The sequence below is a fragment of the Leptonychotes weddellii genome, chromosome 6 (assembly GCF_054177405.1).
Source record: "Leptonychotes weddellii isolate Sample4059 chromosome 6, ASM5417740v2, whole genome shotgun sequence".
NCBI classification, from domain to species: Eukaryota; Metazoa; Chordata; class Mammalia; order Carnivora; family Phocidae; genus Leptonychotes; species Leptonychotes weddellii.
The window spans coordinates 120,937,532-120,952,641 of record NC_138374.1 but is presented as its reverse complement, the minus strand read 5'-3'; the positions used below and the strand labels follow the sequence as shown (position 1 = coordinate 120,952,641).

At 34.9% G+C, this 15,110-nt stretch overlaps 1 pseudogene; it reads left to right on the top strand.

Annotated features, from left to right (window-relative positions):
* Positions 1-120: 120 nt before the first annotated feature.
* The window catches only part of LOC145722092 (cytochrome b-like), a 43,824-nt pseudogene continuing 28,834 nt past the window's right edge, over positions 121-15,110 (top strand).

Here is a 15,110-nt window from a genome sequence, read left to right as displayed (position 1 = left end):
CCCTGACCATATGGAGGTGGTCATGGCATGTGTGGGTCCCCCTCATGCTCTCTTGGTGCAAGGTCATGGCCAATTACAGGTAAACAAGATTAATCATACCTATTATGTATCCTGTTCAAAATGTACATTAACTGCATTGATCCAACTGTTGGACCAACTGTCTTTATAGTTGTTCATCAACCTCCTTATGTAGTGTTACCTGTAAAATTAGAAGAACATTGGTATGATGATCCTGGCATGTATATGATTCAACTTGTAGATAAAGCCTTACACCGCCCTAAGAGATTTATTGCAGCACTTATATTAGGTATTACTGCTCTTATAGGAATCATAAGTTCTTTTGCTATATCCACAACTGCTTTAGTACAGGAAATACATACTGCATATCATGTGGATAGATTAACCCAGAATATTTTAACTGCACTTTATTTGCAGATACAAATAGACAAGAAGTTTGAGGCACGATTAAATGTTCTAGAAGAAACTATATTATATGTAGGAAATCAAATTCAAAATCTCAAAATTCAGTTAACCACTAGATGCCATGCACAATATAAATGGATCTGTGTTACTCCCCACCATTATGATTCCTCATCTGTCCCTTGGGACAATGTCAGAAATCACCTATTGGAAATATGGAGCAATGATAATGTATCCTTGGACTTAAACTCCTTGCAAGAAAAAATTAAGGACATTAGTTTGGCACATGTGTCCTCAGCCACAGCCTCAGAAGTTGCAGATTCCTTTCTTGCCACTTTGCAAAAATACACCTCCACTACTGCCTGGTTTCCATCCCTCATCAATCTAGGTATCTCAGCACTAATTATTATCTCCCTTTTGTTTCTCTTTCCAGTCTTTGTCAAATTACTAAGTGGAGGAATAAAACAAATTCATTTGGAATTGAAGACTTTGCAACTGAAGGCCAAAAATAAAAAAGGGGGAGATGGCGCGAGCCAAGCTACTCATGCTGTTTGACAAGGTCCAAGTATGGGGGAGGATCCTGAAAAACAGGAGACTCCACAGCTGGCTCCTGCTACTCTCTTTCATTTTGTTTGTGGCAATCTTTGTAATTGTGGGAATATTTCTGAGGTTTCATGATAAAGTGACTACTCATCTTAGTTACGCCTATCTAAGCAATCACAATGGTCACGCTCTGTCTAGCACCTTTCTCTTTGCGTACTGTGTTTTAGTTTTAGCAGAAGTCAATAAGCGGAAGTCAATAAAGGTCATGTTAATCATTATGAAAGAAGGCTTTGTCTGTAATCCAGAAAATGATCTAAGATTATCTTGATAAATTGTAAAAAAACGTAATCACATGTTACGAAAGTATGGAAAAACAAAAATATCCTAACATATAAATAAAGTTCCTCCGAGGCTGTCAGGAGGAGATGCTTGCAACCTGATCCTGTGTCTGTGTCTCTTCATTCGCGGACGCCGTCCTTTCCTACGAGAGACCCACCCCGGCTGGAGCTGGACTCCAGCAACCAAGGAAAGCCAACTAATGTGAGAAAAGAGAGCAAGAGGAAAGGAATGAAGAAAAACTAGTAAAGTTTAAAGCATAAAACAAGTGACAAAATGGCAATAAGTACATATCAATCAATAATTACTTAAACATTAATGGATTAAATGCTCTAATCAAAAGACAAAGGGTAATGGAATGGATAAAAAACCAAACCCATCTATATGCTGCTTACAAGAGACTCATTTCAGACCTAAAGACACACACAAATTGAAAGTGAGGGGATAGAGAAACATTTAACATGCAAATGAATCTGAAAAGAAAGCTGGGTTAGCGATACTTGTATCAGACAAAGTAGACTTAAAACAAAGACTGTAACAGGAGACAAAGAGGACATTGTATAATCATTAAGGGGACAATCCAAAAAGAAGTTATAACAATTGTAAATATTTATGCACCCAGCAGGAGAGCACCAAAATACTTAAGGAGTTAAAAACAAACATAAAGGAAGTAATAGATAGTAATAAAATAATACTAGGGAACTTTCACACCCCGCTTACATCAATGGACAAATCATCAAACAGAAAATCAACAAAGAAACAGTGGCTTTGAATGACACATAGGACCAGATGGATTTAAAAAATATATTCAGAACATTCTAACCCAAAAGAGTAGAACACACATTCTTTTCAAGTACACATGGAACATTCTCCAGATACACCACATATTAGGCAACAAAACAAGTTTCAACATATACAAAAAGACCGAGGACACTCCATACATCATCTCTGATCACAACTTTATGAAACTAGAAATCAAAAAAAAAAAAAAATCTAAAAAGAGCACAAGTGCATGAAGGTTAAATAACATGCTACTAAACAATGAATGCGTCAACCAAGAAACCAAAGAAGAAATCAAAAAACACATGGAGACAAATGAAAATGAAAATGAAAACAAAATGGTCCAAAATCTTTGGGATGCAGCAAAAGCTGTTCTAACAGGGAAGTTTACAGCAATACCACCTCAAGAAGCAAGAAAAATCTCAAATAAACAACCTGTCTTTACACCTAAAGAGACTAAAAAGAGAAGAACAAAACCCAAAGCCAGCAGAAGGAAGGAAATAATAAATATTGGAGCAGAAATAAACAAAACAGAAGCCAAAAATACAATAGGACAAATTGAAGAAACCAGGAGCTGGCTTACAGAAAATATCAACAAAATTGATAAATTTTAGCCAGAATGATAAAAAAGGAGAAAGAAGACTTGAATAAACAAAATCAGAAATGAAAGAGGAGAAATAACTAACAGTACAGAAATACAAAGGATTATAAGAATATTATGAAAAATTGTACACCAACATATTGGACAACCTAGAAGAAATGAATGAATTCCTAGAAACATAAAACCTCTCAAAACTGAATCAGGAAGGGTACCTGGGTGGCTCAGTCAGTTGAGCATCTTCCTTCAGCTCAGGTCATGGTCCTTGAGTCCTGGGATCGAGCCCCACATCGGGCTCCCTACTCAGTGAAGAGCCTGCTTCTCCCTCTGCTTCTCACTTGAGCTCTCTCACTCTCTCACTCTCTCTCAAATAAATAAATAAAATCTTCAAAAAAAAGTGAATCAGGAAGATAGAGAAAATCTGAACACACATATAATCAGCAATGAAACTGAATCGATAATAAAAACAATTCCAGCAAACAAAAACTCCAGGGTAGGATGGCTTCAAAGGTGAATTCTACCAAACATTTCAGGAAGAGTTAATACCTTCCCTTCTCAAACTATTCCAAAATATAGAAGAGGAAGGAAAACTTCTAAATTCATTCTATGAGGCTTATATTATCCTGATAATAAAACCATATAAAGACACTACAAAAAAGTAGAACTACAGGCTAATATCTCTGATGAACATAGATGCAAAAATGCTCAACAAAATATTAGTAAGCCAAATATAACAATACATTAAAAATCATTCACCATGATCAAGTGGGAATTAGTCACAGGATGCAAAGTTGCTTCATATTCATCAATCAATTGATGTGATACATCACATAAATAATAGAAGGATAAAAACCATATGGTCATTTGAATAGATTCATAGAAAGCATTTGACAAAGTACAGCATCCATTCATGATAAAAGTCCTCTGCAAAGTAGGTCTAGAGGGAACATACCTCAACATAATAAATGTCTTATATGAAAAACCCACAGCCAACATGATATTCAGTGGTGAAAAACTGAGAGTTTTTCCTCTTAGATCAGGAACAAGACAAGTATGCCCATTCTCACCAATTTTATTCAATGTAGTATTAGAAGTCCTAGCCACAGCAATCAGACAAGAAAAAGGAATAAAAGGCATTCAAATCTGTAAAGAAGAAATAAAACTTTCACTATTTGCAGATGACATGATACTATATATAGAAAACCCTAAGGACTCTACCAAAGAACTACTAGAACTGAAAAATGAATTCAGCAATGGGGCGCCTGGGTGGCTCAGTTGGTTAAGCGACTGCCTTCGGCTCAGGTCATGATCCTGGAGTCCCGGGATCGAGTCCCGCATCGGGCTCCCTGCTCGGCAGGGAGTCTGCTTCTCCCTCTGACCCTCCTCCCTCTCATGCTCTCAGTCTCTCATTCTCTCTGTCTCAAATAAATAAATAAAATCTTTAAAAAAAAAAATGAATTCAGCAAAGTTGCAGTATACAAAATCAATGTACAGAAATCCACTGCATTTCTCTACACTAATAATGAAGCAACAGAAAGAGAAATTAAGAAAGCAATTTCATTTAGAATTGCACCAAAAATAACAAAATACATAGGAATAAACATAACCAAGACCTATACTCTGAAAACTATAAAATACTGATGAAAGAAATTGAAGAAGACACAAATGGAAAGATATTCCATGCTCATGGATTAGAAAAACAAATATTGTTAAAATATCCATACTACCCAAAGCAATCTACATGTTTAATACAATCTCTATCAAAATACCAACAGCATTTGCCATAGAACTAGAACAAATAATCCTACAATTTGTATGGAGCCACAGAAGACCCCAAATGGCCAAAACAATCTTGAAAAATAAATCAACAGGGACACGTGGGTGGCACAGTCAGTTAAGTGTCCAACTCTTGGTTTCGGCCAGGTCATGATCTTAGTGTCATGAGATCAAGACCCACATCAGGCTCCACACTCAGCATGGAGTCTACTTGGGATTCTCTCTCCCTCTCCCTCTGCCCCCACCTCTTTCTCTCTAAAATAAATAAATAAATCTTAAAAAAAAAATGAACAAGGTTGGAGGTATCACAATACAAGATTTCAAGTTATACTACAAAACTAGTACTCAGAAGAGTACTGGCACAGGGATGTCTGGGTGGCTCAGTCAGTTAAGCACTACTTTTGGTCTAGGTCATGATCTCAGGGTCCTGGGATCGAGCCCCATGCAGGACTCCCTGTTCAGCAGGGATTCTGCTTCTCCCTCTCCCTCTGCTCCTCCCTCTGCTCATTCTCTCTCTTTCAAATGAATAAATTTAAAAAAATCTTTAAAAAAAAGAGTACTGGCACAAAAACAGACACACAGATCAATAGAACAGGATAGAAAGCCCAGAAAAAAGCCCACAATTATATGGTCAATTAATCTTTGACAAAAAAGACAAGTATATGCAATGGGAAGAAGACAGTCTCTTCAATAAATGGTGTCGGGAAAACTGGACAATTACATGCAAAAGAATGAAACTGGACCACTTTCTTACACCATACACAAAAATAAACTCAAAACGGACTAGAGACCTAAATGTAAGACCTAAGACCATAAAAATTCTTGAAGAGAGCATAGGCAGTAAGTTTTTTCATATCAGCTATAGCAACACCTTTTAGATATGTCTCCTGAGGCAAGAGAAATAAAAGCAAAAATAAACTATTGGGACTACATCAAAATAAAAACTTCTTCACAGTGAAGAAAACAATCAACAAAAATAACAGACAACCTACTGAATGGGAGAAGATATCTGTAAGTGACATATCTGATAAAGAGTATCCAAAATATATAAAGAACTTCTAAAACTCAACACCCCAAAACCAAATAATCCAATTTAAAAATGGGCTGAAGACATGAATAGACATTTCTCCAAAGACTTATGGACGGCCGACACATGAAAAGATGCTTTACATCACCCATCATCAGGGAAATTCAAATCAAAACTACAATGAGATATCACTTCACATTAGTCAGAATGGCTAAAATTAACAACACAAGAAACAACAGGTGTTGGTGAGGATGTGGAGAAAGGGGAATCCTCTTGCACTGTTGGCAGGAATACAAACTGGTAAAGCCACTGTGGAAAATACTATGGAGGCCCTCAAAAAGTTAAAAATAGAACTACCCTACAATTCAGTAATCACACCACTAGGTATTTGCCCAAAGACTATGAAAACACTAATTCAAAAAGATATATGCACTCTTATGCATATTGCAGCATTATTTATAATACCCAATTACAGAAGCTGCCCAAGTATCTATGATAGATGAATAGATAAAGAGTAGATGGTATATATATACAATAGAATATATTTTTTTAAAGATTTTATTTATTTATTTGAGAGAGAGAATGAGAGAGAGAGAGAGCATGAGAGGGGGGAGGGGCAGAGGGAGAAGCAGACTCCCCGCTGAGCAGGGAGCCCGATGCGGGACTCGATCCCAGGACTCTGGGATCATGACCTGAGCCGAAGGCAGTCGCTTAACCAACTGAGCCACCCAGGCGCCCTACAATAGAATATTTTTAAGCCATAAAAAAAAATGAAATTTTACCATTTGTAACAACATGAATGGAGCTGCAGAGTATAAATCTAAGCTAAATATGTCACAAGAGGCAAATACCATATGATTCATATGTGAAATTTAAGAAAGAAAATAAATGAGAAAAGGGATTAAAAAGAGAGACAAACTTAACTATAGAGAACAAACTGACAGTTATCAGAGGGGAAGTGGCCAGGAGGATGGGTGAAATAGGTGATGGGGATTAAGGAGTACACTTACCATGATGAGCACTGAGCAATGTATAGAATTGTCGAACCACTATATTGTATACCTGAAACTAATATAACATTGTATATTAAATATACTGGAATTAAAATCCTAAAAATAAAAAAATAAAGTTTGATAAATAATTAAAATATTTTATTTTTAAGATTATGAACAACAAAATATCAGTTAGTTTAAACTAATGTAGTAGTATTTTCATAACTATACTTTATTATGTGTATATCTTTTATATATTTTAAGTATATGTATATATATTTTATTATGTATAATTTATTTATTTTTATTTTATATGCCATTCAAAATATATATATTACAGAAAGAGAGAAAAGGGAAAAAGTACATAATTAATAAGTGTACAAAAGTACAACTTTATTACTTTAGTTTAATATTGAGTGATTATAGCATATGGATGATTATGTCTTTCCTAGGACAGAGTTTATGAACATTTCCTCCCCAAACTGCCAAGTTTGTCCATGTACACTTCACCTTTTCACTGTACCACTTGTACAATTATTATTTTGAAGATTTGGCTAGAAATTCCTTTTAAAATAATTGTATCACACGCATTTTCTCAGAATCATCAGCATACCTAGCTCAGATACCTTTTTTAGCACTCTCCTAAATTCTTCAATACTATTTTGCATATTACAGAATTTAACTTTGAATACAAAATAACTACCCAAGAAGTTTTTTTTAATACAATTGAGAATCCACATGACTTTGGTCAGATTCTCATATCACACCATTTGGAATCATCAGTGTCCTTATACTGGTTTCCAAAGGCCTGGGCACTACTCAACTCTGTACGCCTATAAAGGATTGATTTGATTTGTCCTCCGACCAATATAATTTGAGTGGTAACAATGCGGTGATCAATAGTGAAGACTATGTCTTTAGTTTTCTGTAATCTGTATGCTGCCACTTCCTAAATCTGCCATTGCCAGTAAATGGAATGAGGGCAGCCCTAACATTTTTTTTACAATTTATATCATAGCTCAAAAGTACCTCAGCCCAGAGTTCCTGCACTTCAGCTCGTTTAACACTGAAGGCCATATTCTATATGAACCTATGATGCTGCAGCTTGGTAGTGGCAGAAGATACAAGACTCCTAAATCAAAGACAATGGGGTTTATTTTTCACAGTAGCTCTCAGCATGAGCTTCATATTCACACTAACTCCCCTTGTGCCCTAAGTCTCACAGAAGCAACAATGAGGAGCCAGCTTTTCTACAGTAGGATCTGGCACCTATTATAAGATCATAAGCCATTCGATCAATCCATATTGTTAGACATATATCTTCATACAGTATCTTTTTTATACAGTTTCTTTGATGAAAATTCATCATTCATATTATAACTCAAGCCTCTAACTAGATTATCTATTTTGCTAAAAGTGTAGGAGTTTCTCCTCTTTCCCACCCAGTCTCTCACTGACATATGTGAAATATATAGAAACCTCACAGGAAAGTTCCTATCACTGTATATGAAATTTTATCCTAAAAATCCCCCATTAAATCAGAATTTCAATAATGCAACCAACTGTTCTCTATTTTATAAGAGAGTTTTCTCAATATATCATTACCACTCTATTTATGTATAATAGGACATTGAAAAGCCAGGAGTTCAGCTGCTCAATAAAAGCAATTTGCTCAACTGATCCTAAGATGTGGGGTCTCCCAATGAGTGTAACAAGTTGGATTTGTGTATGTATGACCCACTCATTTAAAGAGATGCAAGGGGAAAAACCAGAAAATCAGACAACAGCAGGGAAAAGAGCAATGAGATAATGTGTCTCCACAGACCCAACTATTGTCTGCTTCTGCAAATTACATTTAAGTTAATATGTATAAATCGCCTATTTCTGTGTATATCCTGTGGCTTTCTGAATTATTATATAACCAAAGTTTCAAATCTTTTTTTTTTTTTCTGAATAGAATCTACCTGAGTAATATATGTTCTTGGCATTTACAATATTCCATTGCGGATTAATCAACTAGGATAAATTTAGAATTATATGTTAGAAATGCAAATGAATGTTAGACTCCAAAAATAGAGAAAAATGATACTAATTGTATACCTCAAGATTCTGGAAAAGACAAACCGAAAGATAGGAGCAACCCAAGGTAAAATGTGAAATGTTCAAAATGAGAGGTTAAAAAGCATGAGGTCAATAAAAGGTCTGAGGACTCTGGAAAACTAAGACAAGAAGGTAAGAGTGGATAAAGACTGTAAAATACCTCACAAGTAAATTTCAGAAGATTTTTAAGGCAGTAAAAAATATTTTGCATGATAATATAATGGTGGTACCTGTAATTATACATTTCCCCAAACCCATTGGATGTATAACAACAAGAGTGAACCCTAATATAAGGTAGGAACTTTGGGTGATTATGATGTGTCAAGGTAGGTTCATCAATTTTTATAAATGTATTACTCTGGTGGAGGATGCTGATAATGGGATACGCAATGCACATGAGGGGGAAGGGTATATGGAAAATCTCTGTATCTTTCTCCTAATTTTTCTATGAACCTAAAACTACTCTTAAAAAAATAAAATCTTAAAAAATTGACTACGGTTTTAGAAATTATAAAACCATTAATTTTTCCAGAGGGATAGATAGCCTAACGCAAATTACTTTGCCCCCGTGGGCCTGGAAACTGGTGTTCTAGTGGTCAAGTAGTCACAGATTCCAGCATTACGGGGACAGACATAGATCATACCTCTCAATGGCAGGAGTCAAAGTGACAGGAATGACAAAGAATTTGTGGCCATATTAAAACTGCAGCAGAAATTACATTTTGGTCTTCTGTTGAATCATCTTCAGTATCTTATTTTAGAAAGAAGAGGATATATAGAAAGAGATTCAGTTAGGAAGCAGGAAACTACTTATGAATTTATTGTTATAGTCCATGCAGAGTAGTAATAATGGCAATGAGGATGGCAAGTGGCAATCACATGGATATTGAGGAGGTACATCCACAGAATTTGGTAATTTATTGTACAGTAGTGGGGGTGTAATTGAGAGATCCAAGTCTGAGTAAAGTGGAATGAATGTGGAGTCTTTCATCACTATGCAAAATGAGACACCAATTGGGGGGATAGGAAAGCTAGATAATGAGTCAGTAATGCATATGTTTAATGTGAAATGGCTTTGATAAATCTAGATGAAAAATGACTTGTGGAAAATGGAAAAAAATAGACTTAGAACTCAATAATTACATATTCACATTTAAGAGTCATCAGTGTTTAGGTTATAAGTAAATTTGTTTTAAGATTTCTCTTGATGAGGATACATTATGGGGAAAAAATAAGACAGACTAAGAAACCAAAAAGTACTACTTTTTAAAGTATGACAGGAAAAAAAAAAAATCACTGATGGAAACTGAGAAGAAATTAAGCAAAAGAGGAGGATAATGCCCTAACAGCCAGAACAGGAGAGATTTAGAAGAGGCAACTGACTGCTTATACTGAATTTTTTTATTTTGTAAACTGTAAATTATTTGGCTAGCTCCCTTAAGATTTTAAAACTAGGCTCCTTAAAGTTGTAAATAAAAGGAGTAAATATCAACAAGTAGTATAAGAAATGAATTTTACTGTTCTTCCTTGTTCTCCAAGATTCATCTTTTCTGCCATTATTGAAACTGGATTTAAGAGAGCATTTTCTCCCCCTAAGCAATCTGTTCCAAGCTGTAAATTAGATACTTTTCTTAATGTATTGCACACAGTTGAGATTTTACTAAACTTTACTAAAGTTTGTGGATTAGGAAAACGTAAGTAGGTACAGTTTACAATAAGCAATTAGTTAATTAGACTTTTAGTTTGTGGCCCACAACATGACAACTTCCCTGCTTAATATTCTATCTGCTTTTGTGTAGCAAAAAATAATTTAATTCCCAATAACAGAAACAATTTCAAATATACCCTTATCCTCAAAGCCTCAGAGGTCTTCTACTCCTGCCTAAGGCCCATCGTCCAAGACCGGATTTCCTATATGAGGATCAACTTAATGATCAACAGGGAGGATTGTTATCTCAGAGTAACTTCAGGAATAAGCCTACTCAAAACAGCACTCTTAATCTGCAGTCAGAGCACTTTGCGTCATCAGAATCTCTATTCACAAAAAGTATTCTACAAATCTGTGTGTTTACAACATTAAATTAAAGACAGTATGACTGACACAAATACTTTTAAAAATGAATAGAATTATATAATATTAAATAAATGGTATTTTATAATAAAAATACACTTTACTAAATAAATGTCCAGGGGCGCCTGGGTGACTCCATGGGTTAAGCATCTGCCTTCGGCTCAGGTCATGATCCCAGAGTCCTGGGATCAAGTCCCGCATTGGGATCCCTGCTCAGCAGGGAGTCTGCTTCTCCCTCTGAGTCTCTCTCCTCTCACGCTCTCTGTCACTCTCTCTCTCAGATAAATAAATAAAATCTTAATAAATAAATAAATAAATGTCCAGCATGAATTAATTAGAAAACATAATGAAATAGCCAGTTGCATGCCCCTCAGCACAGAATCACCATGAATGTAACAACAGCAAATGCAGACTGGCTCAAAAATGTGTTTTGTGTAACATACATAGTACCGTAAGTGGTGTTATGGTTGATGACACATTTTTATGAAATGGTAAACAGCTCCTGGAAGGCCTGAACAAAGTCAAATATCATCTCCCTCGACGTACATAATTATATTCTTTGAAAATTCAATGTATCCAAAAAACATGAAAAATTATTTATGTTTATATGTAGAAAAAAGTTAGGTTCTAGGTTCATAATTTGAGGAGGAGTTTTTCACATACATGAATGTCCAGCAGGGCATTTACCTTAGTTTGTAACAACTGAATGGCATGCAGAATTATCCTGTGCTGTACAATAACCCAAACACCCCTTCACTTATTGCCAATAGTACTCCTCAATCACTGTAATGACAATATTACCTTCTAGATTCCCAAAATGCTCTGTAGAGAGTTTTACACTATCATGGAAAACCCATGCCTTAGAGCTTCAATCTGTCAGAAAACACACTAAGTCTATTATCACTAGAAATGTGGCCTTAATTCAGTCTCTATATAATAGCTGTGTTACAATACAGCTAAATGAGCATAATAGTCATTCAAGAAATAAATACAGTAAATGATCCAAACGTTTCTTTATTGAGAGCATGGATGATATTAGCCGGATAAATCATATTTTAAAAGGCTGAGTAATCTAAGCCTGAGTGTATACAACTCATGCATATTGCTTAGGTGCTGAAAAGAAACTATTTTACTTTTTTTTTTTAAGATTTTATTTGTCAGAGAGTGAGAGAGAGCGAGCGAGTGCGAGAGCATGTGCACAAGCAGGTGGGAGCAGAAGGCAGAGGGAGAAGCAGGCTCCCAGCTGAGCAAGGAGCCCGATGTGGGACTCGATCCCAGGACTCTGGGATCATGACCTGAGCCAAAGGCAGATGCTTAACTGACTGAGGCACACAGGCATGCCAACATTTTCAAATCTACTGGGTGAGGCAATGTTAATGAAATTAGGCAAATTTAAAATAATGATGTAAACATTCCTGGGAAAATGTGTATTCAACACAAATTTAAACTTCATTTTTAAAATGCTGTACTTTTCCATAAAAGAGTAAACTGCTACCTTCCAATTTTCCCCCTTCTACCTAACTTTGTCTTTAATTTCTTTCTTCTGTGCTTTGGTCTGGCTAAAATCCCCATAACATATGTTTGGTCTCTTTCTGGTCCTTAAAAAAAAAAAAAAAAAAAAATTGCCTTCATGAATGCACTACTTATTTAAGCTTTAGAAAAAAATACCTATAATTTTCCAAATTCATTTAAAATTGCCCTTCTCACTTTTTGGAGTTATTAACAAGCTTGTCTAATATATTAACACTTGAAAAACTGATGAGCAGATTTTTAATTGCTCTGCTTAAGTTATTATTAAGTATAGAACTCCAAGAATAGATTAATCTTCAGCATTTATTCTTCTGTCTAAGGATAAATCATTAGTAATTCTCCTGAGTTTACCCTCAGTTCAGTTGTTCACCACTGTAAACTGAAAATGAGAAAAGGTTTCTCAGATAAATAATCTCAGTGTAATTACTACTAAATGGTAAGCTTTCTACTTACACAATTGGGTCAACCCTGGTAGAGAGCTGTCTTAAAAGTTAAAGAAACAGAAACAGAACAAAACAAAAAACTCAGCATGTATTCATTGTTTACTGTTATTAGGGATAATGATTAATTTTTGACTTGGATTATCTCATTTATTCTCTGTAACAACCTTATGATCTAAGTATCTCTATTATCCCCTTAAGTAATATTTAAAACCAGAAGTCAAACACAGAATTTCTGAATCCTGAATCCAAATTACTTCAAAGCATGCTTCTCCAGATACGACTGAAAAAATTTTAGGTTCTTCAAATCTTCTCTTTTCTTGTATTTCAAAGTTTTGTTAGTTTGGAAAATAAAATAAAGCAAAAAGAAGGTAAATAAGTAAGTACCTAATGTGTTCCAAGTTTCTAAAATAGCTGTTCATACCAAAGGGAATATAGTCAATGATACTGTATGGTGACAGGTGGTAGCTACAATTGTGGTGAGCAAAGCATAACATAGAGAAGTTGAATCACCATGTTGTACACCTGAAACTAATGTAACATTGTGTGTCAACTATACACAAAAAATAGTATTCATTTTTTATTCCCTGTTCTTTTCTGGGAAACATGTATTCAATAACTCTTCTTTGTCCAATTTGTGCTTATGTCTAGTTCTTCAGTATTTAACAACAGCTTTTTCATGATGTTTAGTGTCTAATAAAATGTTGACAAACGAGTTCTTATAATTTACTGTTAGAAAATGTTATAACAAGATAAATTCAATATAATATGGAAGCCCAGAATGCAGGACCTAACCAGACCTAAAGGGCAGAAGAAATGTCCAGGAGGAAAGCATGTTTAGACACCCATTTAATGGATAGGCTGGAGTCGAAAAAGATGTAAAGTATTGTGTTAACTCTGCTAACTAAGCAAACTTTCTCTGTTATTCTATGGGCATCTCCATGAACATGTAAGCTATTTTCCTGGTCCACTCGCAGTTAGAGATGCCCATGAGATCCTCTTCTGGCCAAAGAGCTAATAAATGGAGTTAGACTTGGGGTGCTGGGGAGGAGGGCTTGTTTTTAAAAAATCTTTCCCTTTTAGTTAAAAGACAAGCCTCATATGAAAAATCTTTTATACATCTTTTTACAGAGAATAATACATTTCTTTTTCTTTCTCTTTTTTTGGAAAAGCCTTCTGAAAATGTTTTAATCCACTTTTTTTACTCCTGAACATAGAAATGAGTCTCTAAATGGATATAACATAATACAATTTGCCCACAAAGGAAATTGGAAATTAAGAAAATGAGGATGATTTTGCTAATCATATTCTCCTTTCAATTAATTGTAGATTAAACAACTGGTAAGTGTTGATGGAGTTATGTATAGTCTAGGCAGAGGTGGCAAATCCAAGCATCTGTGCCTCTCTCTATAAAATAAAAAGGAATGAGAGGGTGGGTGTCTATGTGTTGTAAATTCCTATGAAAACAGTAAGTCTTGGGGATAGAAGATTATAAATTCAAATGAATTCTGTTTTAGTACAAAATAAAGTAACTCCCAAGCAACATGCCACAATAATAAGAGAAAATCAGTGAAATTAAACTCATTAGATAAGTGGAAAAAGTAGGAAGCATCTTATTCTTCCGTGGAGAAGGGATAAAGAGTAAAGAGACATCTGTTATTTGCAAATTGTGTAAAATGTGACTATTTGTTTATATCCCAATATTATTTTCACATTCTTATATCTGAAGATGTGAATTATTCAAAGAATACTACTTTCAGTAACATATATGTGTCCACATAAGATCTAATCACTGTATAGACTATTTACAACATTTCCTTGTATGATTTAAGATTAGATAAATTATGATACATGATAGCCCTTTATTATGTTTTATGAGCTCTGAATATTTGCTAAACATGTAAAAAAATCTGAATTAAATATAATACACCTCCATTTTAAAGCTTCAACAACTTCCTATACCCAATATTACAGAATCACCATACAATACTTGAATTATGTTATCATAGTTGTATGTTAACATAGTTCTAAGACTCTATCCAGGTGAATGGATTTTGAACATGAAACATTATAAGAGGCCTAGACGTAAGGGTGAATAACACATATGGTCCATTTATTTCTGTTTTTCAAAACTGTTTTGTACCTACACACATACATATGTTTTAGACACAATGAACACATTTTGGTAACCACCATGTAGATAAAGTATTAGTTTTTTTTTTAATTTTATTATGTTATATTAATCACCAAACATTACATTGTTAGTTTTTGATGTAGTGTTCCATGATTCATTGTTTGCGAATAACACCCAGTGCTCCATTCAATACGTGCCCTCTTTAATACCCATCACCAGGCTAACACATCTCCCCATCCCCCTCCCCTATAGAACCCTCAGTTTGTTTCTCAGAGTCCATAGTCTCTCATGGTTCGTCTCCCCCTCTGATTTCCCCCCCTTCATTTTTCCCTTCCTACTATCTTCTTTTTTTTTTTTTTTTTT